The 27547-nt window shown below is 45.8% G+C and overlaps 1 protein-coding gene across 4 annotated transcripts in view; it reads right to left on the bottom strand.

Annotated features, from left to right (window-relative positions):
* Positions 1-27547, bottom strand: part of EEA1 (early endosome antigen 1) — a 1786886-nt gene that overhangs the window by 63814 nt on the left and 1695525 nt on the right. The window lies entirely within an intron of this gene.

Genomic DNA, 27547 nt, shown 5'->3' with positions numbered 1-27547 from the left:
ATACGGACCTGCGACCTCACCATCATACTTCAAAAGCTTATTCTGCCCGCAGAGTGGGCCGTGGAGTGTGGCAGCTAGTGTGCTGCAGTCAGTGAAACCCAGTCTTTTTCATGTATTTACTACTGGAAGGAGGAGCATACGGACCTGCGACCTCACCATCATACTTCAAAAGCTTATTCTGGCCGCGGAGCTGGCCGCAGAGTGTGCTGCAGTCAGTTCAGTCCATGCACGGACGGGTGTGGAGAAGAGCGCCTAGATTGTCAAACAACTGAAGGTAACCGCCCGCGAGCGTTCGCTCTGCTCCATTTGTGCTGGGGAGACTGTGCTCGAAGTTCTCTGAAATCAGCCCCTACGTTTAGGTAATATGGTATAGCGATAAATGGCGCCTATGACTAAGCGACTAAGATTTGGCCACCGAACTCACTAATTTATGTCATTGCAGACTGGATATTACGGCTTTCTGCGCCGCGGTTCTGCTCCTTCCATAAGCCCCTGGCAGGTTACAGTGTCAGGTGGGCGGGGCTTTGGAAATCGGCGAGCTCCGGAGAAACAGCTCACTGCGAGCGGCAGGGGAGTACTGAGTGACTCAGTGCCCGATACTTAATATCGATTGGAGCCCCTTGAAATATCTCTCAACGGGCTTCCCCTCTAAGAAGTTTGCAGGGTGCTCTCTCAACTCAGTGTCAGCACATAAAAATGGGGACTGCCGGCTGAAAGCCTTTGACCTGTGTACACACCATTGTTTTTGCTAGTACAAGGGATTGTCATATTTAAGCCCTAAGGAGAAGTCCAGAAGCTTTAGAAAAGAGAATCATCGGTGAACAGTTAAAATGTCTAAAACATATAACCTCTGGAGTGCGCCGCAAGAAAAAGTCTCCATTCTCACAAAATCAGATCTTGCCAAAACCCTGAACCAAAACACTAATACAGTGGAGAAATGCAATTTAACGCTTTAAGTCAGGGGGGGCAGTGTTTTAATTCCCCCTCATAGCGTTTATCCAACAGACAATCAATTACAGACAAGCTCGGGGTTCACGGGCTCGCTTGGAGCATCTAGACAAGAAATTGGGGAGTCCACCCCACCCCACTTAATCAGCCCATCCGAGATCTACTTCCAGCCAATTTAAATTACACACCAAGAACTACACCAATGAAGAATGCCATTTCAGACCATTTCCCATTAGGCTCAGCGGATTTGGCCGAAGTTGGTATCTTGGAACAATCAAGTGATGATCAGGATCGAATCCAACATCCTGATACCCAAAAAGAAACTGCTTCAAATGCTATTGACGTGCTCGATGAGGACTTGCTAGAGATGGAAAACTTAACTCCGGCTGATATGTCCTATGAACTTAATGCAATATCGGTTGCATGGGAAAATGACCAGGGATGAAGGGTCCCCCTCGAAATCACCCCATAGAACAATAAGCTCCCCTGAAAAGGGTAATCCATTAGAGGATAACAAATCACAAAATCTGTGTCCACCCACAATAATGGCACTAAATTTTGCATTAAGTTATCTAGTTAAAGTTTTTGAAAATCTAAAACTAGAAGTACAGCAGCACTTTGGCATACTGCTAGAGATCACGAAAGAACTAGAAATAAACGAGATAACCATGGTTGCAATAAAATCAGCAGTCAATGATTCGCTTGGAGAGATTCTGGCAGAATTTTGCTCTGCAAATATGGCCCCATCGGTTAAAATGGACACCTTGACCAAACAGTTGGGGTGGGGGGAGGGGATAAAGGGAGGAGCTAAGGTCCCTAACTGCGAGACTGGATGACCCCGGCCAAGGCGGGTCCGGGAGCAGTGTTCCGCCTCCGACCAATATCAACCCAAGAAACTTGCTGAATGATACCCCCTTGTCAGCCTCGGTGATGGAGGAGGTTTTCCGTTTGGCACTAGTGGCCAAGCCAGAGCTCTCCCTAAAAGACACTAACCAGGTGCCTGTAATAAATGTTTCCTCAGTATTAGAGCAAGTTGAAGCGACTGAGAAGAAGAAACCTAATGGAAAGACCAAAAAACAGAGAAAAGAAATGAACAGAGAACCAAGTGAAATTCCAGCGATTAAAGTGAACAAACAAGTCAAAAGAAAGAAAAATAATTGGACGACAGACACCAATCGCTTCATTAAAAAGTTGAAGGGTGGGTCAGGGTCAGAACAGAATCTAGTTAAAATCAAGGACTTAAATAAGGAAAAAGGAAAAAAGAAAAAAAAGGACCACCGAAGCTCATCAACTAACGGGGGTGGCTCCGATGAATATGGGGGAAATAGCAAAAACTACAGTGGGGATTCAAACAGAGCCAATCCAGCCCCTGAGAAAGATTGTTTCAATCTTTCTGAAAGCGTAACAGAAAACTAAAATGAGGAGTCCCAGGTGGAAACTTGTGCCCATCTTTCCGAAAATCTGTCAAAAACTAGAGCTTAAAAACTCAGGCAAGTTTGATCTGACAGGTCCAAAAAATGATGAAACAAATACAGGCGCAATAGACCTGCAAGGCGGAGAAGTCCAACAGATTCCTAAGAGTAATACAAACAGTTTTTGGGGCACCGGACAATAGGAGTCGGGCGAATGGACGGCCCTGAACTTATGCCCGTTAATCAAGACCCATGACCATCGGCAACAAAGCTCCAATTGCCAGGTACAGTTCTCTGAATTGAAAATCTTCCCATGAAGAAAGATCCCTAATAAGAATGGAAAACCATCTCTGAATCGCTCAATAATACTTTCAGAAATGAAGTTTATTCCGTCCTTAAAGTACTTCTCATCTGATATTGAACAAGTGAGCTTTCCTTCCAGTCCTAATACAAATATAGCTGAAGTGGTGTTAAAATCAAGATTTTAACAAGAGTCAATTATGGGGGCGAAAGAGGCCTAGGAATCAAGGAGCCTGTCGGTCACCAAACAGTGCCTGCTGTTAAGAGGAAAAAGAACCTCTGAAAGCTCCAACTCAGGACCTAAATCAGGCATTGCATAGAAAGGTCAGAGACTCTTCCCTCTCAACAAACATGTTGGAAATGGTTCCGGAGATAATTTCCCACGTTTTTCTTAAAATGGGTATTCCTCAACAGAAGCTTTAGTAAGCCCTCACAGTAGTTTATTCTCTTGGAATACCAGGGGGCATACTTCCTTCTCTCAAGACCCCAGAAGAAGTTACATATTTCACAAGTTTGACCTGATTTTCTTTCAAGAAATGTGGCTAACCTCTGCATTGGACGCTGATGGGTTCTCGGCGCATCAGCAGTTGGCATTGGATTCGGGGACTGGGAGACCAATTGGGGGATTGTTAATTGCTTGCAAAAATGACATTTTTTGCACTTCGAAATTGCTCTCAAATGAAATGCAGGGTATCCTGTTGGTAAGAGTGGAGAGAAGTGGGTCTAACTTGGGAATGAGTTGAATAGTTGTCAATGTGTATCGGAACCCCCATGCTCTTTCTTTAATTGAGTTTCTGCAAAATCTATCTGACTGTTTAGTAGAGTATTCTTCCATATTTCCTTCAGATGAAATAATAATAGCGGGGGTCTTAACTCACAGTGTATTACAACAACAAAAAATCTGAGTTAAAAAAAAAAACAAATTGAAAACCAGAAATTTAAGTGTTTTGATGGAGAGGGATTTATGGATGCTCAATGGAAATGTCCGGGGGGGTCATACCAAGTCTCCGACCTGGCAAAGTGGTGTCGCATTCTCGATGATTGATTACTTCCTTGTTACCAGAAAAATCCTTGATACCCATGATAAATTTAATATCACTGAGGGCAACACAGATGATCATTCCATGCTGGAAGTTATCTTGGGTCTTGAGTCTGACCATGGTCTCCTTCTATACCCAGTAAGTATCTCTCAACTCTGTTGGCAATCAAATAAGGAAGTTTGATAGAGGTGGGCGAACCCTTACGAATATATTGAATGATAAAGTCAAACAATTATCTGATCAACAACTTTCGGTACGCTGTGAGCCAGGTGGGTTTCTTTCTTTCCTATGGGACTTGAATCCCCCAAATAACCTTGCTCAGAAACATCATACGGCACATAAACAATCGTTTGATGCACAAATCCAAGAAAAGCAGAGGCATAAACGACAACAAAGGGCGCTATTAAAAAAAGAGACAAAGGATAGAAAAGATTATAAAGATGAAGTTAGATGCCTAAATAATAAATACAGAAACTGGATCCGCTCTCATAGGCACATGATAGTCCAGCAAGAAGGAGAAAAAATGTTAAGTGCGCTGTGTTTGAGAAATTCCAGAAACCTCTGGACAATTGTTGGGTCACTGAATAATTCATGTAATCACAATCAGGGAACTATTATACAGGAACAGATATGGATTGACCATTGTTCTATGGTATATGGACCCTCAGAAACGGTGGTACCTAAAATAGAAGTGACCTCTAACTGGTTATTAGCCTTCTCCAGCGAGGACATTGAAAACTTGAAAATAAATCACCCTCTTCTAGGGCGGTGGGATCCAATGAACTAAGCAATACAATCTTAAAAATGAACACGTCCATATGAGCGAGGGTGTTAAAAATGATCTTTCATAATATAATCCTGACAAAAAAAATACCAGAATCATGGAGATCGTCCATTGTGATCCCGATTCATAAAAGGGGGGGTTGTTTTGCAGCATCAAATTATCGCCCCATCTCACTTTTAGATGCTGATAGCAAAAACTTCGCTGGTCTGATATTAGATGAGTTGGAGACCTGGGCCAAGTTAAAAGGCTTAATAGAAAAACAGCAAACGGCTTCTGGAGGGGACTATCAACATCTTTAAATGGTCTAGTCCTAACCTGTATTAGTGCGGAATCCCTCTTGAAGGGTGGCACCCCCCTTTTTGGTGCATGGATGGACCTATCCCAGGCGTTCAACACCATTAAAAGAAATCTTCTATGGAAGAAATTGAACGGCTGGGGGGATGCCATCCCATTTACTATCTGTTTTGATGGAACTTCATCAGAACTCGACAATGAGTCAGAACTTCTAGATCAGGTTTGCTCTCGGGTTCCATAGAGATTGAAAGAGGAGTGCGCCAAGGGTGCCTGATTGCACCTTTTCCTTTTATTCTCTTTATGTCTGATGTTAGTCAATGGTTGCAAGAGATCAGCTTAATTTCCCCAAAAATCAGCAACACCAAAATACATTTGTTGGCTTATACTGACGATGTAGTGGTTTTTAGACCACTCCCAAGTCGGGTTGCAACGTCTATTATCTGCATTGTCGGATTATGCTAAAAGGAATGATAAAAAAATTTACCAAAATAAATCTAAGATACTGATTTTTAAACATCCTAAGAGGGCTACCAAGTCTTACACTTGGGAACTGGACAAACGCCCAATTGATATAGTCACTGAGGTGACATATTTCGGTTCTGAAATCAAAGCCTTCCCAACCAAAATTAGTCTTCTTTCAACCATTGATTTAAATGCTATACATTTGGGGTCACAAATTAAAAGGATCCACTCAAAATTTTGTACATTTTCCTTTCTGCCGTTGGTCAAGTTCTATGTCGGAAAAGTGGTACCCATTATTCTATTCGGCCTAGATTCAAATCCCTTATCCTTAGAAATAGATTGTGAGGAAATTGAGGCCACGCTCTGGAAGAGAACCCTGAATCTGCCCAACTGCGTCCCCATAGTATGTCTAAAATATGAATTGGGACTGACCTCTGACGACCTGGATGGAATGGAAATGGATATCTATGTTTAGGCTGCATTTAGATCCACCGAAGGGCTCACTTTATGAAGATGCAGCTCTATTAATGCGAAAAGCTGACAACACTTTTCTCAATAAGGTAAGATCAAAGTGCTGTGAAATATTGGCTAACTCAGACTGTACAATCAATCTCCTTATCCAAAATCCCTGTAAAGTAAAAGAACATATGAAACAAATGTATTGGATAAGGACGATTGACAAACTGAGGTTGGCTAGGTTATCAGCGTCGCGGCTAGGTTATCAGCGTTGCTTACATTGATGGTCAAATGTAGGTCATTACTGCCCCCTTATTTCAATAATTCGTCAAATCCAGTCTCAATATCAGAATTTCTGAGATTTTGATTAAATCTGCTCCCAACCTTAGAAATTCTGTACTAGAAATAAAGACGAATACACCACTGACATATGAGATAAATGTGATGAAAAATAAAGGCAGTCACTGCAACATCTGTTGTCGAAATGCCCAGGTACCTGGAATCAGAGTGGCAAGATTTCAGAGGTTTGTTCATGATGTACGTTGGTTGAACTTCGATGTGTATTGGGATAGATTAGCATCAGGAAATGAAACCTTTCTGACTGTTGAAGTTGTTATTATTCTGAAGGAAATTAATTTGGGGGGAAGAATGGATTTCTAGTCTAGAAAAACCTGAAATCAAATGGACAAGTTTCTCCTTTGGCCCAACCTGTTTTCATCTGTGGGATGTTCTGTTCTCAATAACTCGAGTATCTGGCTTTCGGTCTATTGTCTGTCTAATTGATATATACAGTGCTTTCCTGCTTCTGTGAGTTTTTCTTTCTTCTTATCTCTCTAAGCCATCGAGATGTCTCTTTTCTGAGAATAAGTACTGATTCTACTAAGATACTAATTTTAGTATATACACGTGTATGGCTTGTGTTAGGATATGTGTTTTTTATTATGAACTTTCTTTCGCACCTTATCTATTTTCTATATTTTTCTTTTATGATTGTGTGATCTTTTTTGTGTGAAGACATTTTATTTAAAGAAATTGTTATGTTTTAGATGTGTTAAAAGTCAAAATTGTGTCTTTGTTTTTGAGTAAAACACAATTAAAAAAAAATGTGTATCGGAGTGGTTGTGTGCCGTCGGCAAGTTCTCGAAAGCCTCAGATTGAAGCAGAGGAACAAACTGAAAGCAATGAAATGTTTGAAAGGATTTTATGTAGAAACGCTACATCAGATTGGTCACGTTTGAGCGGAACATGTTCAAAAGTCACTGACTGACCAAGAACATTGGGAAAGTAATACTAAGTGCAATACTGTGAATAAGTGAATGAAAGCTGTGGATGAGCAGCCGAGGGGAGCCACTGAATTGCAAGCAAAATGCTGAACGGGTAAAAGTAAGATGAACAAAAGTGAAGGCTGTAAATGAAAGCCAACAAAGAACATTTTGAATTAGAGAACTAAAGAAGTAGCAAGAAGACAAATCGTCAATCTAGGAACTGGTGAGTCTCTGTAAACCTCTAAAATGGCAGAAAGCTGGACACATGCAACTCTTTGCGTGACCTGTAATGGGTGGGCCATGCGCATAGACCAAGAAACCCAAACAAATCCAAGAGAAGTCTGAAAGCCACCATTAAATAAGATAAAGCTACAGAGTGTGGCCTTGTTTTTGTGAACCAGTGCTTGAAGTTTGGTTAAGGGAACCCCAAACCCGTTGGAATATTGTTTTGTAAATCAATGCTTGAAGCTTGGGGAAGGACCCCTGAGCTCTTTTGTAACATTGTTTTGTGAACCAGTGCTTTAAGTTTGGGGAAGAGAACCCCAATTCCTGAAGGAACATTTGAAACCTACAATTGTTGGAACTGTTTCCGGAACTTGTCAAGAGAGCTAGAGGCTGCTTCAGATTTTCATTTGCACACAATTTGAGTTAGAATAACCCTACACTACATTTCTGTATTAGATGTGAGGGCAAGCATAGGTTTTGACATAGACACACTCTTGATTTGGACTTATGGACATAGACTTTCCTTAATTCTTTTGATAGGGCAATTCCTACCATAGCTATAGGGCAAGGTAGGCATTACACCCATCCTGATACTAAATAAAGATTCCATAGTTGAATTCATACTCTGTTGTCTGTGTCATCTCTTGATACCATGCCTGTCTCAATACTAACATCTGGGAGGAACATATCATACGCAATCACCAAAGTCCTGCAGCAGGCCGGACTAACCACCAATCCAAAGAAGTGTCATTTAGCCCAATCTGCTATGAAGTATCTCAGATTCTTTGTGGGCAACAGGTTGGTCCAACCCAAAGTAGAAAAAGTTAGAGCTGTGAAAGAAACCCCTGTGCCAAAACAAAAAAAAAGATCTAAGGGCTTTCAAAAAAAAAGATCTAAGGGCTTTCTTGGGGCTGGTAGGGTACTCCCATGCTTTATTTCTAATTTTCCATCCATCAAAGGATGTTTGGCCAATAAACTGAGAAATTATGAATCTCAGAAGGAAAAGTGGGGTAAGGAAGAACACAGCTGCTTTGACACCTTCAAAAGTATACTGTGCAGTGAACTGGTTCTTTAGGTACCTAACTTTAATAAAGAGTTTGCACTCGAAACTGACACATCCATGGTGGGCCTAGGAGCAGTGCTCACAAAGACATATAAGGGGCTAGAACAGTGATGCATATCAGCCAAAAGCCTTTTCCTAGGTAACAAAACTATGCCAATATAGAATTTGATGCTCTGGTGATAAAATGGGCAGTGGGACACTTAAAATATTACATCTTTGGAAGAAAGTTTACATTAGTCACGGACCACTCACACCTCACATGGCTGAGTTTAAGCAAGGACACAAATCTCTGTTCACTGGTTTCTCGATCTACAACCCTTTTGTTTTAGTATACAACATTGCAAAGGTAAGGAACAGGGCGATGTTGATTCCTGTCCCGATTTCCTTTACCAGATGGAGAAGCCAGCTGCATGAGGGGAAGGGTACGTGACAAATCCGAAAGTGAAATGAGAAGGTGAACGCGCGCATCGAGGACAATAGGGAGATCCTAATGCTACGGAGCCACCGAGGACAGAACGCCGAACGTGGCAGCAACACAGAAGCCCTGCTCTGCACCCAGGATAGACGGGAGACCGCACAAACACTTCCCAAAGTAGGGAAAAGGTCGGGCCGGCTACTGGAACTTGAAGGGAGCTAGGTTAATTAAAAAGGCACATTAACATAGCAAAAAGGGATAGCAGAAGAGTTATACTGTTTGAAGCAAACTTTGTAAATGAACCTATGTGGAACAGTACCTAGCAGGAGAGTCCACCAGGTCTGCTCAATCGACATTAGGTGAAACAGAGACAGAGGTCCCACAAAAAGAGAATACTAGGGTCTATGACCCATATGGAAGCAGGTAAGGGCAAAAAGAGAAGTCTACAGGGGTCAAGGACCCACATAAGCACAAAGATGTACATAACCAAGGGGCTGGGGTCCAAACAAAGTCAGCGAGACCCCAAGAGAATATACCAAGTTCTGGAACCCAGAGGAAAAAGCAACAGAACAAACAATGGAGATCCCGAAACAGCCTAGAGAGATCTGGGGCCAAAGCAAATGAGGAAAAGAGGTACAGGAATGAAGAACAAGAAGTCGGGGATCCTTTGCCAAAGACAGAACTTTTCAGTTAAAGGTTAATTCACAAGATTTCCTTATCAAGAATTGATCCTTTAAGTCTGCATCCAGAACGAGAAGGACCTCCCCTTCTGGACCAAGAAGACGACACACAGTTTTTCTCATCTAGTCTAGAGTGTAAGGGACAGAAATAGGTTTGGACACAGGACGGAGGACAATTCCATATACTGGACATCCTGCCAGAGTCCTTAGCATTTTTGCTGAGGTAGGGCAACCCCTCATAGAACTAGAGCAATATAGGTTTTTCTTTTATTTTTCTTTAATCAATAAAAGTATTGGCCACCAAACATGCCATCACTGTGTGAGACTCGTACTTCGCACCTTTACACTTAGCCACAGGGGATTTATGACAATATACTATATAGCCAAATAGCCAATAGTATAAGAAACAACAAACCACAGCAATACATTTCTGATAAATTAAAAAAAGAAACAATGTTGTGTTAAAATTAGTTAAAGAGCGGTCATTACCGCTGAGATCTCAGGCCTCATCTGTTCAACCTATTTATGTTTGACAGCTGAGCAACTAGTGAGCCGATAGTAGCCTGCATCTGCTTCACTCTTTCACAGTAGTGGCTACTGAATTTTGAAAGGCGAGGGTCGTAAATGTTTTTGCTGCATTATGTGAGGGGTCAGAAATGTGAGATGGACACAAAAGGTATAATTTTCTCACAAGTTGCCATTTAAAAATAAAATAAAAAGGGATGAGACAAACGCCTATCTTTCCCTAACCTAACAAGGATGTCCCTGCTTAACAAACTAGGGCTAAAGAAAAAGGGCCTAGTGTCCAAAAAGTATCTGACCCTCACACTAATATACACAACAACAAAACTATACAGGGTTGGTTCGGCCCCCTTAAATCCCACAAACTATCATATTGAGTCGAACCAAAAATCTTTATAAAGTAATCCTTGTGACCAGAGTTGGATTCCCTTCCCCGGATCAATTCAAGAATATCAAAACAAAGTCCAAGTTCAAGAAAGTTGCGTGCAATAACAATGTTCCACTCGCTATAGCATACAAAGTCTTGTCCATTCAATATATCCTTTCACTTGGCAAAGTGAGTATCTCTCTACCAGAGGCTTGTTCACAAATCAAAGCACATGTTAATTTTTCCGCAATCTCCTGGCTTGGCAAAACAAAAGTTTTTTCCTCCAAAACACAATTTCATTAACCCATGCAAATGTTCTCTTCTCAAATGCCAAGCATGCTTTAGCGCATCATACTACTTTTTCAAAATGAACACATTAGTCAGGATGACTCAATCACTTTCTGCAATGACTTCTTCAAAAGAAACACATTAGTCAAGATGGCTCAACAATCACTTTCTGCAATGTAATAGTTATTCAAGACAAGGTGATGCAAGTAACACTTGCTCTTCCACCAAACCTTTTTACCACAACCACAGTACTTCCTACCATCTTCTTCTTTCCCGGAGTACTCGCCTGCCAGGGTAAAATTCCTACTGTTACAACTGTACTCTGTGGCAATGCTCATTTAAAGAATCTCCACATCAAATCATAAATGAGGTGATTTGAACCACCAACTGCTTTGCTTTATAGTCTTTAGTCTCTTAACAGAGTGGGTTACAATTCTTCCCAAATTAGTATTCCGTAAAAGAATAATGGTTCTCTTCCTTGCCTTTTGGCTGTAGGCAATGCAGGTTAGAGTTCTCTCCCCCTTGGTCTCTCATACAAGGAAGGCAGGCTTTGCTCCGGCTGTCTTTAATTTCTGGTTATGCAACCTCTTGGCTGTTGGCAATGCAGGTTAGTTATCTCCCAATTGGTATCCCTGGTTAGGAGAGTTGCGCCCAGTTTGCCTGAATGCCAATCTTCTCTGGCTTTGGAAATACAGGTTACAATAGCCCCCTAATTGGTATCCCGTATTAGGAGAGTTGCGCCCAATTTGCATCAGTTCATTCGTTCGATATTCAGAACAATTACTTTCATCTAGCAGTCTCTTTTGGAGCTCCCTGGGGTCACCTGCTTCAGGCCAACCCACCAGTTTGCCTTGGCGTCTTCTACTGACTCACTGGAGTTGCTGTGGGTCTCTTCGGGGTCTCCTCTTCTTCTGCCAGCTCCAGCTTGACCACCACCACGCACGCAGTCCTTCACTGGAGCTCTGGTAACTCCATATGATCTCCGGTACGACCTCAGTAAAAGAGTAGTTCACGGCATGTCAGGAGGCCCTCTCCCCCACGGCGTGGCTTGCTCCAGCACAGCTTCCCAATGCACTTTCTCTGCGGGGCCCTGTTTCACCAGCATCTACTGCATTCCCCACACAGCGTTCTGCTGCATCAACGACTACACCATATGCTTCCTCCTGCCTCTACACCGAAAGTACATTTATATTTTTGGGAGACCCGCTCAGGTGCCTTCTCTCCCAACAACTAGACCACTCTTGACACTTCAACTCTGAGTCCCTCTTCCTCATCCGAGTACCATGGGCATTATGGTACTGGAGTCCATAATGTTCTTGTTTATTTTATAATCAGTTAACTTAATCTGATTGCTTTACTATTTCTATTTCATTTATATTGCGCCTGTAACTCGCGAGTCTTGGGGCGCAGAAACATGAACACACGTAATACCATCATAAGACACGGGACAAAACAAAGAATGCAGCTAGATGTAAAATGAGGGTCAATTAGCTAAAAATAATGAGTCTTCACGTGCTTCTTAAAGCTTAAGTAATTCACTTCTTTTCTTATATTAATGGGTAGGTTGTTCCAAAGACCTGCAGTAACTGTCAGGAAGGATTTGCCTAGACCTAGCTTACGATTATGCTTCTCTACCACCACTTTGTTTTGGTCCGCGGATCTAAGAGCGAGTGGGTACGTATGTGTGAATTTTTGCTTTCAAGTACACAGGAGCTTTGCCATAAATGCAGCGATGTGCGATGGTAAGGGCTTTGAATTGAATTCTGTTGTCTATTCTAAGCCAATGCAATTCTCTCCTGAAATTGCTAATATGATCGCGTTTGGATATGCGCTTAATAATCCTGACTGCGTTGTTTTGTATAATCTGGAAGGCTTTCATGCATTTATTGTTTGCTCCTACCAACAGGGCATTTCCGTAATCCAGCCGAGATAGGATGGCTGCCATAGCCACTGTGGCGCAATTATCCTGAGAGATAGGGCCTGATGATTTTAAGGAGTCTAAGATAGTATCCGCAAGTTTTTTTGTGTATTGCGCCTGTGCTTCGGCTCCTAATGATGCTTCCATCATTATGCCGAGCGTTTTAACTTTATCAAGGACCTTGATCAGTGTGTTATCTATCAAGATTTGTATTCTGAGGAAAGGGAGTTTCAGACCTGCTGGGAACCGAAGACCATCAACACAGTTATCTTTCCGTTTAAACACATCCAATTCAGATCCATCCACTGCTCAATGCTGGAGTAGATGTTAAGTAGATTTTCATTATCCTTCTTATGATCTCCACAAAGTTCAATCACTGAGTATCGTCTGCGTAGTTCGTAAAGTAGACATTTAACTGCTCCAATACAAGGCAGAGAAATCTAAGATACAAGTTAAACAGGGGAGACATGCTGGCTCCCTGGGGAACCCCACAGAGGATTTCTATTTCTGATGAAAACATGTCACCCCAGTGAACCCGAGATGTCCTATTCTTTAGAAATGACATTATCCACCCCTTAGTTGCCTTAGAGCAGTTTGCTGTTTTACTCAGTGCCACTTCGAGAAGGTCATGGTCTAGAAGATCGAAGGCTGCACTGAGATCCATTAAAGACCGGAAGGCCTGCTTTCCCACTGTCGATAATACTGAGCATCTTTGTCTGAAGGTCTAACATCGCTGTCTCAGTACTATGGGCCGGACTAAAGCCCGACTGAGAGTGTTCAAACTTATGGGAAGTTGGTAGAGGAGTTGATGGTTTACTCTTGGGATTAGAACCTTGATATAAGGCCGAATCATAACAATGAGAAGTTGTGAGTAACTTCCTCAACTCCCAATGTATCACTTTTATGCTGGTTAAAAGAACTTTCATGTTCTGTACTTTGGGTACTTCTGGGAGAGGGAATCGTACAATGACAACATGCCATTAGTTATGTAGGTATTAGGGGAATCTCATCCTCAGAAGAGGATGAATACCGTGTCTCTCCTACTGGAATCACCACTTCCCCCGGCAGCTGTCTCCTCCCATGTGATCCTCCCTCATGTTACCACCCCCACAGTTAGGATTAGATAGGGGCTGCCTTCGCCAGGCCACATGAGAGGAGACCTTAGGTTGGGATTTAGTGATGACTCTGCAGGATTCATTTCTTCCACATAATATACTTCATGGAACATCTTCTTTGCTTGTAGACCAGCCTTTCCCATTCCATAGCCTTATCACATCAGTGTTTGAAAGGAAAGATGAAAGGGGACATGCAGGGGAGAAAGGGAAACAAAAGGTGGAGAAAAGAAGGGCATGTGAGGCAGGAGCAATGAGTAAAAGTACAGCACAACAAATTTCAAAGGACAGAATACATCATCTTAACAGAGAACAAGGGGGGCGTGGCTGGAGCTCATGAAGTAGAGAGGTGCACGGGCAGAGCTCCCGTCCAGATCCTGAACACGATCCTGCAAATCAGTGGCAATGGCAGATAGAAGGGCTGCAACTAGGGTTTCTAAGAAAAGAAAGCGATTTTGCTTCCAACTCACAAAAATCAGTCAAAAAACGGAACCTGCGTCCTGGTGAACGAGGCGCATGAACATGAGCCCCGGAGCAGGCAAGATGGCAGGCGGAGCTGTGGGCTAGGAGAGGAGAGAAGAAGGGGCTGGACTAGATGCTGTTGCACGCTGGACCTTGAATGGATGGAGCGGCTGGCACCTTTCCAGGACTGCAGACCGCCTGTGGCTGAGGCTGTGGACCGGGACATTAAGAGGCAGAGGAGCCACCTGTGCAGCTGGCGGAGAGGAACCATCCCCAGCACCCGGACGGATGAGAAACGTGGCGTGTAGGCGGATCGCAGAGCCCAAGGGGACCAAAGGGTTGGCAGAGCTGCGACGTGAGGCTGGGCACTTGGAGCTGACCTGGCAGCAATGAATCAGCAACCCTGCCGAGAGAGGACACAGAGCTAAAGAACTCTTAGACGGACAATGTGGGCTGCCCAGCAGGGGAAGAAGGGAAGAAACATTGGCAGGCATGCAAGTACGCTGCTGAGGTGAAGTCAGTAAATACACAACAAACGCGGAATCAGATCTCAGGAGCAGAGCCTGGCGGCTGAGGGCCCCACAAGCAACCTAGGAAGCGAATAGGGAGGAGCAGACAATACTGGGGACTGGCAAGAGGAGTGACTGCCAGCTGTCAGTGTGGGGCACAATACATGGAGGCACGCCGTTAAAGGGCTACAAGGGGACTGAACGCATAGGAGGGGAAAGCAGCGGAACTGTGCCTGAAAGAGACCTGGCCACAGCAGAATCAATCAACATGGATTAGGGACACAGACTACATGGTAACCGCAAGATCTGGAATGCTGTGTGCAACTGAATGAGAGAAAGAAAAGAAGATGAAATTTTACAACGCAGTACAGCTGGGACTAGCCTAGGGACATGGAGCTGGAAGGGGGTCCTCTTGAGAAGCGAGCCAATACCACGGAAACCCAGAAGGACGCTCGTAGCAGCTTCTAACACTGGGCGCAGTAAACTGTGAGTGCTTATACTACAGGTGAGTGCACCTGCTATAGCGAATAACCACGTTACTCTGAGGGATAACAAGTGGCACTTGAAGGTAGGCGCGTAATGGAGGCAGGAGGCCGGGCGCAAGCCAGCATTGATCGACACCCAACAAGGAAATAGCTACACTATCCAAAGTAGCATCACCTCCCCCAGCTTGACTGAACCTAAGCTCTGAGCCGGGAAAGGAGGACCGAACAACGAATGGCCATGGGAGGGGCAGTTACCACATGCATAAGGGAAACACTGACTGTCCTAGGGTGCCGCCCCTGATCAAATAGCAGAAGCATCCACAGGCAAAGGCGAGACTGTGCTAACTATACAAAACAAAGGGGCCAAGTGCAAAGTGAAACGAAGGAGTGTGGCTGACACTGGCAGGCCTCAAAAGCAGCTGGGGACCGCTGAGAGCAGCACCCAGCACAAGACTGGACACCGGAAAAACAACAGAACTGGACTTCGGGAACAGGAGGGACACCACCAAATAAGCAACCGCACTCGCCCAAGATCATGAGCAAGCAGCATCGGGGAGTGCTGGTGCACATTACTGGAAGGGAGAAGGCTCTGGATACGGCTCGGGCACATACAAGAGCACGACAGGGCAGAGCCTTGGTAGACAACTGAGCTGTGGACGACTGTCACCTCAGGGGGACAAGAAGGAAATGTCCCCAGCAAAAGAGAAAAACAAGACTTTAATTATGGACTCTTTTGCTGCGGCCAAAGTACGTGAGCAACCCCAGGCCAGCAATGGGTCAAGACCTGCACAAGAAACCCCAAATGAGAACGGCAAGGACAAACGTGCTGGAAGCAATAGCAGCATTGCGCTCGTTCATAGACACCAAAATAGGGGAGGTCAAAGAAGACATGCAACTAATGAGACATGACATGCGCAACCTAACGGAATGAGTAACAGTCACTGAGACGTGGCAAAAGGAAACAGCAGAAACACTGAAAGATCTACAAACCAGGGTACAGGAGCTGGGAAAGAGAAACACTGTCCTGGAGGCGAGGGGGGAGGACGCAGAGGGGCGAGCCAGACGCAACAATGTGCGTCTACTGGGAATTTCCGGAGGGAATGGAAGGACCTAACCCCACAAATTTTATAGAGACCCTACTGCAACAAGAGATTGGCGCTGGCCGACTCTCACAGGGATTTGTGGTGGAGAGGGCCATAGAACACTGCAGAAAAGAGTGCCGCCGGAATCACACCCCCACCCGATGATAGCAAAGATCCTGACAGAGATATCATACTACATTACTCGAGGGAAGGAGGAGAGAAAAAGGGATAACGCCAAAATCACCATATACCCAGACTGTATGCCGGCAGTGCAAAGAGCAAGAAATTCCTTTATTCTGATCAAAGCCAAGCTGCAACAACTAAACCTCAAATACATGCTGATGTACCAGAATAGACTCAAGGTGCTGTAAAAAGGCCGGGCTGTATTCCTGGAGAACCCAACGGCTGCTATGTGGCTAGAACACAACTATTTGGATGGGGGAGAGGAAGCTGTAACATAGCCTACGCTCTCACATAGAGCAACAAAGGAACAGTCAACAGTGACAAATAACCTGAATGATCGGAGGAGTTTATCCTCAACGCTACTAAAACATACCGCTGCCGAGATGCAGAACTTGAATAGGATGGGAGCACTCCTGGGCCACTTGGCCTGAGCTGATGGACGCACCCTGCGAAAGGACTGGCGTCGGCCCGTTGCTGACACCACACAACCTGTGCATGAAGACCCGTATGAACCAAGAAGGCGTGGGGGCGCATGAGCGTTGCTTGGATGGAGCAACTGCTGGGCGCAGTTGGTTAATTTTGTTATATTGTTTGAAAAGTTACATGTTCTTCCAGAAACAGGTAAAGCGGGGAAGTGCACAATTGGCATAAGGTGGGGCAAAGGTAATGGGTGGGGGAGGGCTGAGATAGCAAACTTGGTAGTAAGTAAGTTGGAGTAGGATGAGGGGGAAGATGGTAACACACAGAAATGGCTGTAGACATAAAGGTGCCAACTTGGAATGTCAGAGGGATGGGCACTTACATGCGCAGAAACTGAATTAAATCCTTTTTAAAGAGGAAATGGATCTTGATTGCACTGCTGCAGGAGACCCACCTCACGACAGACTATATTCATAAAGTACAGGACCACTGGGGAGGGAAAGGATACGGAGCGGCGTACTCCAGGGTTTCAAGGGGAGTATACACCTGGATAAATGATACCGTACCCTTCCTCCTGTCGAAGGTGGAAACATATGCGGGTGGAAGGTACCTAACACTTACAGGACACATTGAGCAATCAGAAATCTGTATAGTTAACTCCTATCAACCTAACCATGGGACCCCAGCGCACTTGAACATGCTGTGCGCCTAAATAGCCCCTTACAGCGACAGCTTTTTTATTTGGCACAGTGACTTCAACTGTGTCAGAGACCTGGATCTGGATAGGCCTATCCCGCCGGCGAGGAGGGCAACGGCGGCCCCAGGGTCACTGAATGGAGTGATAGAGGATCTAGGTCTAGCATACGTATAGAGTGAGCTACACCCACAGGAAAAAGAGTTTTCCTACTTGTCACCTCATGGGTTATACACTAGGATTGATTATCTACTAATAGTCAAGGCCCACCTCCCACAGGTAGAGTCGGCACATTATTTGGGCAGATCGATTTCAGACCACTCACCGCTGGTCAGGGAATGGAAGATGCGAGGCCCCAGACCGCCCATACTGCAGTGGCGTTTGCCAGTGGAGGCACTGAGGAACACTGCCTTTAAAGAGGGCCTCCGGAGCAAACTAGTGGAATATATAGGAGACAATGTGGGAAGTGTGAAGGGCTGGAACACGGTGTGGGAAGCGCTGAAGTTGGTGGTGATGGGGGGGGGGGGGAGTTATTGCTAGTGCAGGAGGAATTAGAAGGACACTTAGAAGCGACTTGGAATTGTGGAAGGAGAAGATCAGGCAACTGGAAGCCAAGGCCCAGAAAACAAGGGAGACGGAACGGGAGCTAGCAGCAGCCAGAGGGAGTTGCCGGGACGCGTGGGGCAGACTAGTGAAATTTGATCACACAACGAAAACCACTAGAGCACACTCGGAAGGAGACAAACCTAGCAGATTGTTATCATGGTTGTGCAAGAAAGAGAACCCAAGGCACATGATCCCAGTGATTAAAGATGACACGGGCCAGGTGCAGAGGTCACAAAGGTCAATCAGTGATACCTTTAAGACGTTATACTCCCAACTATATGGCCACTACAGTTTAATACCCCACTGTGACGCGCTAGAAGGGGAGATATCGACTGAAGATATAGGTGAGACGATTAAGTCACTGGCAATCAGCAAGACCCCAGGGAATGATGGGCTACCCCCCCCCCACATCCCCCTGAGTTCTATAAGATATATGGCTCGCAGCTGACCCCGATCCTATATGAGGTATTTAAAGAGGCATACAGAAAGGGAGTGCTGCCTGGAAGCATGAGGGAGACCATAGTTATCCCAATACCCAAACTGGGGAAAACGTGCAGATGTGTGCGACTCGTACAGAGCGTTGGCAATGCTAAACTATGACGTCAAAATACTGACCACTCTATTAGCAAAATGGCTGTCGAAGGTCATCAGGACCATAGTGCATGAAGATCAAAACGGGTTTATTCCAGGCCGAAATACCACTGTAAACCTGAGGCGACTGCAACATATTATGGCACACACAGCAGACTCGCAGGACCACTATGTGATAGTCTCTCTAAACGCAATAAAAGTATTCGACTCAATATACTTGGAGTAGTTAATTGCTGTCTTGAGGGAATTTGGGTTTGGCGAACACTTTATTAAGTGGATAAAAATACTCTATGAGGCGCCAGTAGAAAGGGTGAAAACCGGAAGGATAGTGTCAGCAACATGGGAAATACAAAGGGGCACCAGACAGGGTTGTCCACTGTCACTGATGCTCTATGTGCTGGGACTTGAGCCAATTACTATATATCTTAGGAAGCAATTTTTAGATGCGGGAATTAGAGTGGGAGGTACGTACCATGTGGCATCCTTGTATGCAGATGATGTACTACTGTATATAAGGGACCCACACCTTAACGTCCCAGTAATCCTGGACATACTAGAAAACTTTGCAAAAGTATCTGGATCAGCTTTAGCAAGGAGACATCTTGCATATACCCACTGGCTGGGCTAGCGGGGAAAACGGAGGGGGACCTCCCGAACGTTGGGATCTGCTGGCAGACTAAATCATTCAGATACTTGGGAGTGAATCTTTGGCATACACCTGAATTGATGCATGGGAACAATATTGAGGGTGGCGGTGAAGGGTTTGATGAAATCCATGAAGTTCTGGTCTAAATTACCACTATCAATGCTGGGCAGGGTTGCTATTGTTAAAATGATAGTCATACCGAGGTTTCCATATTATTTTCACAACATACACTACTATGTCAGAACATCATTCTTTCGTCTGCTAGAGGTAATACTGAGAGAGTTTCTATGGGGGCCTGCCAGATGCAAGATGTCCCTGGTCACACTGACTCTGCCGTACAAGCAGGGAGGGGTACAGCTACCGGACATGGAGAGATACTATCTCGCAGCACAACTCAGCTTCGTGGCCAAGTGGCTTGCAGATGAGACCACTACGGAAACGAGGCTTATAAAAAAACTAGTTGCACCTGCGCATTTAAAATAAATACTGTGCGTTCCATTAGGGTGCCTGAGCAAGGTACCAATGATAGTGGAACTGGGCAGCGAGGAGTGGAACAGGGCTCAGAGGCTACTGGAACGCAGAAATCTTTACTCACCATAAACAACGATCGCAGCTCATATTTGTAAGGACAGGCCGGACCTAGCAAGTGTACGACGCTGGGGAAAGATATGGCATCTACACCTGGGGAGACATGTATGAAGAGGGTGTTTTTAAGGAATTTGAATCCCTGAGGGAAAAAGAGCGAGTGCCCAGTGGACAGTTCTTATGGTACCAGAGGATCAGGAGGGTGGCAAAGGAGAAATCGGAGAGCTGGCCGGATGAACCGTCGGCATATCCCCTACTGACATTGATACACAACCTGGGGGAGGGTTGGAAACCGGTGTCCATTTTGTATGGTCAGCTGTTGGACAGACGAAACCCTAAAAGTGAAACACTGAAAAAAAGGTGGGAAACAGACCTGGGTCTATATATAGCGGAAAGAGAATGGGAATGAATACTGATATATCTCCTGGAGGTGTCTAGAAACTCCAGGTTTAGACTGATACAGTTCAACATCCTATACCGAACATACATGACACCAAAGAGAAGAGCCAAATTTAGCAGCAAAACACGCCCATTCTGTCCTTGGTGTGGTTCAAGTGAAGCAGGTATGCTACACATGTTCTGGCGGTGCGCGAAGATACAACACTTCTGGACCAGAATAGAGCAAGCCTGCAGAAAGGTTGGGATAGTACGGTACAACTGGATGCCACTGGCATGCTGGTTAGGAGCCTACCCACGAATAAGCAAATTTAGGCATGTTAAATTTATGGACATGATATGTATATTAGCTAAAATGTCTATTGCAATGGCATGGAAAGCACCGGCGGGCCCGCAATATATCAGATGTTACAAAGAACTAGAACACTGGGCAGAGGCAGAAACCAGAGTGTGGGGAAATGGGGTGTCCAGAGCAGAAAGTGATGCAAGCCCTGCAAATGAATCATGGAAAAAATTGATTTGGGACATGTTTCACCCATCGGATGATAAACCACCGTGAATATATATATATATATATATATATATATATATATATATATATATATATATATATATATAGGATACATTACTCACCGTAATCGTATTTCTGATGCTTGTATCTGCTTAGATTCACATGCTGTGCATAGGCCGACATCTAGTGGAAGCTGCAGAGTATTACAGTTTGTTTTTCGAAACTCGAAAATGGGCGTCGACACAGGCGTGCCAGTAATACTATCCCTAGTGTGACGTCCACTGTACCCAAGATCCCTCACGCGTCTGGGATCCTCAGATTGTATTTTTTCTGACATGAGGAAGCATGAGGAGTAGCGTGAGTACAGATAATCCAAGCAGATAGACAGAAAGGTAAGACTACAAGCAATCATGCGCCTTCTCTCGGAGGGGAGGAAGGGTGGGTCGCATGTGAATCTAAGCAGATACAAGCATCAGAAATACGATTACGGTGAGTAATGTATCCCTTCTGAGGCTTGTGGAATCTTCTTAGATCACATGCTGTGCATAGATTAGCGAGCAGTACCCGAAGAAGGAGGTGGGATGTGAGAAGGGTCATGAGCAAACAGGTGTCTTAGAACCGCTTGTCCCACTTGTGTATCTGTCTTGGAATGAGTGTCAATGCAGTAATGCTGAGTAAAAGTGTGAATAGAGCTCCAAGTAGCTGCTTTGCAAATGGTGTCGAGGGGAACATTTGCAATGAAAGCCAGAGTGGCCCCAATGCCTCTAGTAGAATGGGCCCTTGGCGTAAAAGGCAGAGTTTTTTCAGAAAGAGAGTAACACAGCTGTATACAGTTGATAATCCACTTCGAGATCGCGCCTTTAGAGACGCGATCCCCCTCTCTGCCTGTAGCTACGGAGACAAACAGTTGATCTGTTTTCCTTAGCGGTCTGGTTTTATTTACATAGTAGAGGACCGCCCTACGCACATCAAGGGTGTGTAGTTTCACCTCAGCTGAGCTTTGCGGGTTCTGGAAGAAAGCCGGAAGCTCGATGGACTGGTTTACATGGAATTTAGATATAAATTTAGGTGAGAACCTAGGGTGTGTGCGTAAAACCAGTTTGTCTTTGTGGATAGTAAAGAAAGGATCCTGCACTGACAGAGCCTGAATTTCACTGACCCTTCTTATAGAGGTAATGGCTACTAAGAAGGCCGTTTTATAAGTCAGGTGTTTGAGACTACTTTTATGCATGGGTTCGAAAGGGGGGCCCATGAGCTTAGCTAGCACCACATTGAGGTCCCATCCTGGCGGTGGGTTCGAAATAGGAGGGTGAAGTCTCTTTACTCCTTCCATGAAGGCTTTAACTACGGTATCCAGTCATAATGTCGAATACAATATTTTCGAAAGTAAAAATGTCGAAAATATTTAGTCGAAAAACAAAAATGTCGAAAAACAAAAATGTCGACTTTTTTTCGTTTTTTTTCGATTTTATGTGTTAATAATAAATATATTATTAAACTTTTTTTTTAAAATAATTAAAGGTATTTCCATGTGGGGTGGGGGTGATGGGGAGGATGGGGATAGGGGTTTGGGATGTTTTTTTTAATAATTAATTAATTATTTAATATTATATTAAAGATTTTTTTAAAATAATTAAAGGTATATCTATGGGGGGTGGGGGGGATGGGGAGGAGGGGAGGGGGGTTGGGGTAGGGGTTTGGGATGGGGGGGTTGGGGGGGACCCCCCCCCATAATAAATGTTACTATCTGGGTAAAAAAAAAAAAAAAAGTGTTTTGGGTTTTCGATTTTTTTTTCGACATTTTTTTTTCGAAATTATGACTTTTCCTATTATATGTATGTGTTTTCGACTTTTTTACATTCGACATTTTTTTTTCGACATTTTTGCTATTCGACATTATTTTTTCGACTTTTTGACTATAAACCTTTAACTACTGGTACTTTCCACCACGATACTTTGTTATGGGATGTGGTGTAAGCCGAGAGGGCTGCCAGGTGTACTTTCAGAGAGTTAAAAACCAAACCTGCGTCCAGCAGGTGGAGAATGTATGTTACAACGTTGGAAGGAGTGCAATCAACTGGGTTGATTTGTTTATTCTGGCACCAAATAACGAATCTCTTTCACTTGTCAAAGTAACAGTGCCTTGTGTTTGGTTTCCTGGATTCTTTTAGGATGTCCATACACCTCTGTGGTAAACGGAGATGCCCAAACTCTATGACCTCAGGAGCCATGCTGCCAGGTTCATTGAGTTGGGTTCCTGGTGCACTGTTTGACCTTGTTGCTGGGACAGTAGGTTGTACCAGGCTGGGAGTTTGATGGGCTCGCACACCGCCATCCTGCGTAGGTGTGGAAACCATGGTTGTCTCGCCCACATGGGAGCAACTAGGATGAGCGTCATCGATTCCTTGTTCATCTTGTACACCACCTTCCTGATGAGAGGAGTTGGTGGAAAAGCGTACGCAAACATCCCTGACCAGTTCATCCACAGGGCGTTCCCTTGGTAGTCTGGCTGGGGGAACCTGGATGCAAATCCTGGGCATTGTTTGTTTTCGCTTGTGGCGAATAGGTCTATAGTGGGGAAACCCCACTGAGAGAAGAGATCTTCTACGATATCTCTGTGAAGGACCCATTCGTGTTCCTCTGGGAGGGAGTCTCTGCTAAGGGCATCCGCTAGGGAATTGAGCTCCCCTGGAACATGTTGTGATGACAGGAAGATGTTCCGTCTGAGTGCCCATATCCAGATTTTCTGGGCAAGCTTGGACAGATTTGGCGAACGAGTCCCTCCTTGTTTGTTCAGATAGAACATGGCTGTCGTGCTGTCCGTCCGGATCTGCACCGACAAGTTTAGCAGATGGGGCTCGAACGCCCGAAGCGCTCGGAATACTGCCAGAAGCTCTAGCAGGTTGATGTGGTTCTTGGCTACTGAGTGAGACCAGAGACCCTGAGCTGTGTGGTGGAGATGGTGAGCTCCCCACCCAGTCAGGCATGCATCTGTAGTCACCACTGCCTGTACTTCGGGATCGTAAAAGGGTTTTCCCCTTGCGAGATTCTCTCTTGTCCACCAGTGTAAGCTTTGTACGAGTGTTGGCGAAACGACCACTAGATCGTCCCACTGACCACTTGCCTGAGACCACTGTTTCGCCAACCATTCCTGCATGGGACGCATGCGCAGACGCGCGTGGGGGACCAGGTAAATGCATGACGCCATCATGCCCAGTAAGCGCATTGCTTTGCGTACCGTTATTTGTTGACCTGACTGATAATGTGGAATTTGCAGTAGTATATTCCGAATTCTCTCTTCCGAAGGGAAGGTCAACCCTTTTTGAGTATCTAGGATTGCTCCTAGGAACTGTTTTGAGGTGCTTGGCACCAGACTTGACTTCTTCTCGTTGATAGAGAAGCCTAATTCGTGGAGGAGGTCGATAGTCCTCTGAATGTTTGACCTGCAAATTTCTGGGGTTTCCCCCGTTATGAGCCAGTCGTCCAGATAAGGGTACACTGGGATTGCCTCCCTGCGTAGGTGTGCAGCTGCCACCGCCAGTACCTTGGTGAATACCCTTGGTGCTGAAGCTATCCCGAAGGGCAGTACCTTGAATTGGTAGTGGCGACTGTCCACCTTGAAGCGCAAGTATTTTCTGTGCGCTGGGAGCATGGAAATATGAAAATAAGCATCTTTCATATCCAAGGTTGCCATGTAATCCCCCTTTTTTAGGAGGGGGATTACCTCTTGTAGCGTGGTCATACGGAATTTTTGGGGCTTGACATACTTGTTGGCAGGCCGTAAGTCCAATACTGGGCGCATTGTCAAATCTTTCTTTGGCACAAGGAAGTAAGTTGAATAGATACCCTTGTTTACCTGGTGTCCTGGGACGAGTTCTATCGCGTCCTTTTGTAGCAGAATGGCGATCTCCTCGAGAAGGATCTTCTGATGTTCTAAGGAGTGTATTCTTTGTCGTGGAGGGTGGTTCCGGGGACGCTGCAGTAATTCTATACAATATCCTGTGGACACTGTTGACAGCACCCATCTGTCTGAGGTGATCCCTTCCCAAGCCTGGGTGAAGTTGGAAATGCGTCCCCCTACTGGGGTTGCGTGAGAAGGGACCCTGAACTGAGCGTCACTGCTTTGGTGGAGGCGTGCCACCTCCCTTGTTGGGGCTGCCTCTGCCTCTTCCACGACCTCTCTTGTTACCTCTGCCGTAACTTTGGGTAGACTGCTGGTTGTTGTTCCATTGTGTACCCTGTCCTTGGGCATAGTTGCCTCTTTGTGAATTTTGGCCGCGTGGGCGACGAAAATTACTGTTCCCCCTCTGGTTAGGGGGTTTGTTGGTAAGCTGGCCAAGGGATTTGAGAGTCTCGTACTCGTCCTTGGCATTCTTAAGTGCGTCTTCGACCGCTTTCCCAAACAATAGATCGGGTTCCACCGGCTTGTCTATTAATGAAGCCTGGGTTTCTGTTTTGAACCCCGACTGCCGTAACCACGCATGTCTCTTGATAACAGTACCTTCTGCTATCAATCTTCCTGCGTTGTCCGCGGCGTCGAAAGTTGCTTTTAATATGCAACCAGACACGGCTCTCCCTTCTGCCGAGATCCGAGCCAACTGGCCCTTTAACGGTTCAGGAGCAGAGGCTATGAGCGCCGCGACCTCTTCCCATTGATGGCAGTTGTAACTTGCCAACAGGGTGGTGGAGTTTGCAATCCTTGCTTGGTAGGCGGACGTTGAGGCTACCTTCCTGCCAAACCCGTACAGTCTTTTGCTCTCCTTGTCGGGAGGAGCTTCTGACGACGATAAGGGTGTCCCAGCCCTCTTCCGAGTGTTGGTAACCACTAGGGAGTCTGGTTTAAGATGTCCTCTTATATAAAGAGGGTCAGACTGGGCTGCCCGAAAAAGTTTTTCGACTCTGGGGTTGACGGCTCTGGTGAGGTTAGGATTCACCAGGGATGGATCTATTCTACGTTGGATGGATTTAAGGATAGGGATGGTCTGAGCGACCGGCCTCCTCTCTCCCACCAACTCTTCTGCGAAGTCCCTTTCCTCCTGTACACCGTGGGTGTCGATGTGAAAATGTTCTGCTGCGCGAGCGAGAACTTCATTAAGGAGGGGTTGGTTATCAACTGGCGAGTCGGTAACTGGGGCTTCGCTCTCTACCGGGGAATCTACTCTGTACATTTCCTGCTCATCTTCTACCTCCTCCAGGTCCTCATCATCCGCATAGTATTCAGTCCCGGTTTGTTCCTCCATAATTGTAAACTCCTGGTCCCCTTCAGGGAAAGGCTGTCCTTGGTATCTGGGGTGTGGAGTAGAGTATGGAGTAGAGTAAGGCTGCACCTCGAAGGGTTCAGGTCTTTCGAACCGGGCCTTTTTACTTAGGGGGATAGGATCAGAGGAGCCTGAGGGTGTGGCCCCTTGAGGGTCATACGAAAGGAAATGTTCTGGGTTTTTGTCATAAAAATCAGCTAAGGAAGACATCCTTGACATGACCCTGTCTATGTCTTCACTGGACCATTCTTTGGAACAGGGTATGACTTTAGTAGGCAACTTAGAGGACTTATCAAGGGTACCCTTGCTGGATGTTGATGTCCCAGTAGATTTATGTTTGTCTGTCTGCTTAGGGTGGAAGGATGGTCTTACAGGAGTGGAAGGCTGTGCTTTCCGCTGTTTCCCCCCCTCCCCGTGCGTGGAAAAATGTTTTCCCTGCCCCTTGGAGGCCCCAGAGACTTTCGACGCCTGGCGTCGAGGGTCGGGAGAGGTATCTTGTTTCGAGCGTGGGGCCTCGCTGGTGTTAACTGCGGCCTCGGTCTCCTGGAGCGCGGCCTGGGGGTGGAAGTCGTCTTCGTCTTCCGACGATCGAACTTCCGTTAATCTAGGGAGCGAGGCACTCTTGGCAAGAGTGGATGATTGCCTTGCGTCATGAGGCGATCTCGATCGAGAGCGCCCAGAGGACACCGAGTCGGACCGTTCTATCTGTGCCTCTTTCCGAGAAGTCGACGTCGTCGAGGTTCGGTTGGACTTAGTGTGCTTAGTGTGTGTAGGGTGTGTAGCGCTTGCGTCGCCGGGGGTCTTCCCCATAGCCGCCCTGCCGGACAACCTTCCGAGGTCGGGGACCTGCGCTCGGCAGTCTTTCGACGCCGTAATGCCCTCGCCGTCCGAAAGTACGGCGTCGCTGCCATCGCTGAAGGCGCCCTCCGCTGCCATGGCCGCCTGCCTGGCGTGGTGGGCCCAACGCTTTGTCGAACGGTCCTTAAGTGTCTTAGGCTTAAACCTACTACACGCTCTGCAGTTCGCTTCGGGGTGGTCCCTCGGCAAGCAGAGATTGCACGTGGCGTGCCTGTCGACCCAAGGGTATTTGCGGTTGCACTTGGGGCTGAATTGGAAAGGGGTACCCTCCATACGCACCTTGAGGCAGCGGGCTGGTAAGTGTAGGAAATATATAAGGTGTACCTATATACCAAGAGTGAAGAGTATGTACCACCCCCCACTCTCCCTACTTGCAGGGCCGAGGCCAGCGGCCTACTAGGCCCGGGCCGAGGCCAGCGGCCTTCCGAGGCCCAGATCCGTCGTGCAGCAGCCGACGGTCGATGTCTTCTCCAGCCGTCGTCGAGTGTCGAGGGTCGACGTTGGGGTGGGGAAGGATGTCAATAAATAATTTTAAACTTCAATAATTAGCAAAAGTATGGCTAAGGCCAGGGGACTCCGCAAGATGCTTCCGACCAGTATGGCGGAAAAAAACAATCTGAGGATCCCAGACGCGTGAGGGATCTTGGGTACAGTGGACGTCACACTAGGGATAGTATTACTGGCACGCCTGTGTCGACGCCCATTTTCGA

This window comes from Ambystoma mexicanum, chromosome 12, assembly GCF_040938575.1.
Source record: "Ambystoma mexicanum isolate Mex_15411 chromosome 12, UKY_AmexF1_1, whole genome shotgun sequence".
NCBI classification, from domain to species: domain Eukaryota; kingdom Metazoa; phylum Chordata; class Amphibia; order Caudata; family Ambystomatidae; genus Ambystoma; species Ambystoma mexicanum.
The sequence above is the reverse complement of the archived record's forward strand: the minus strand, read 5'-3'. Positions and strand labels throughout refer to the sequence as shown.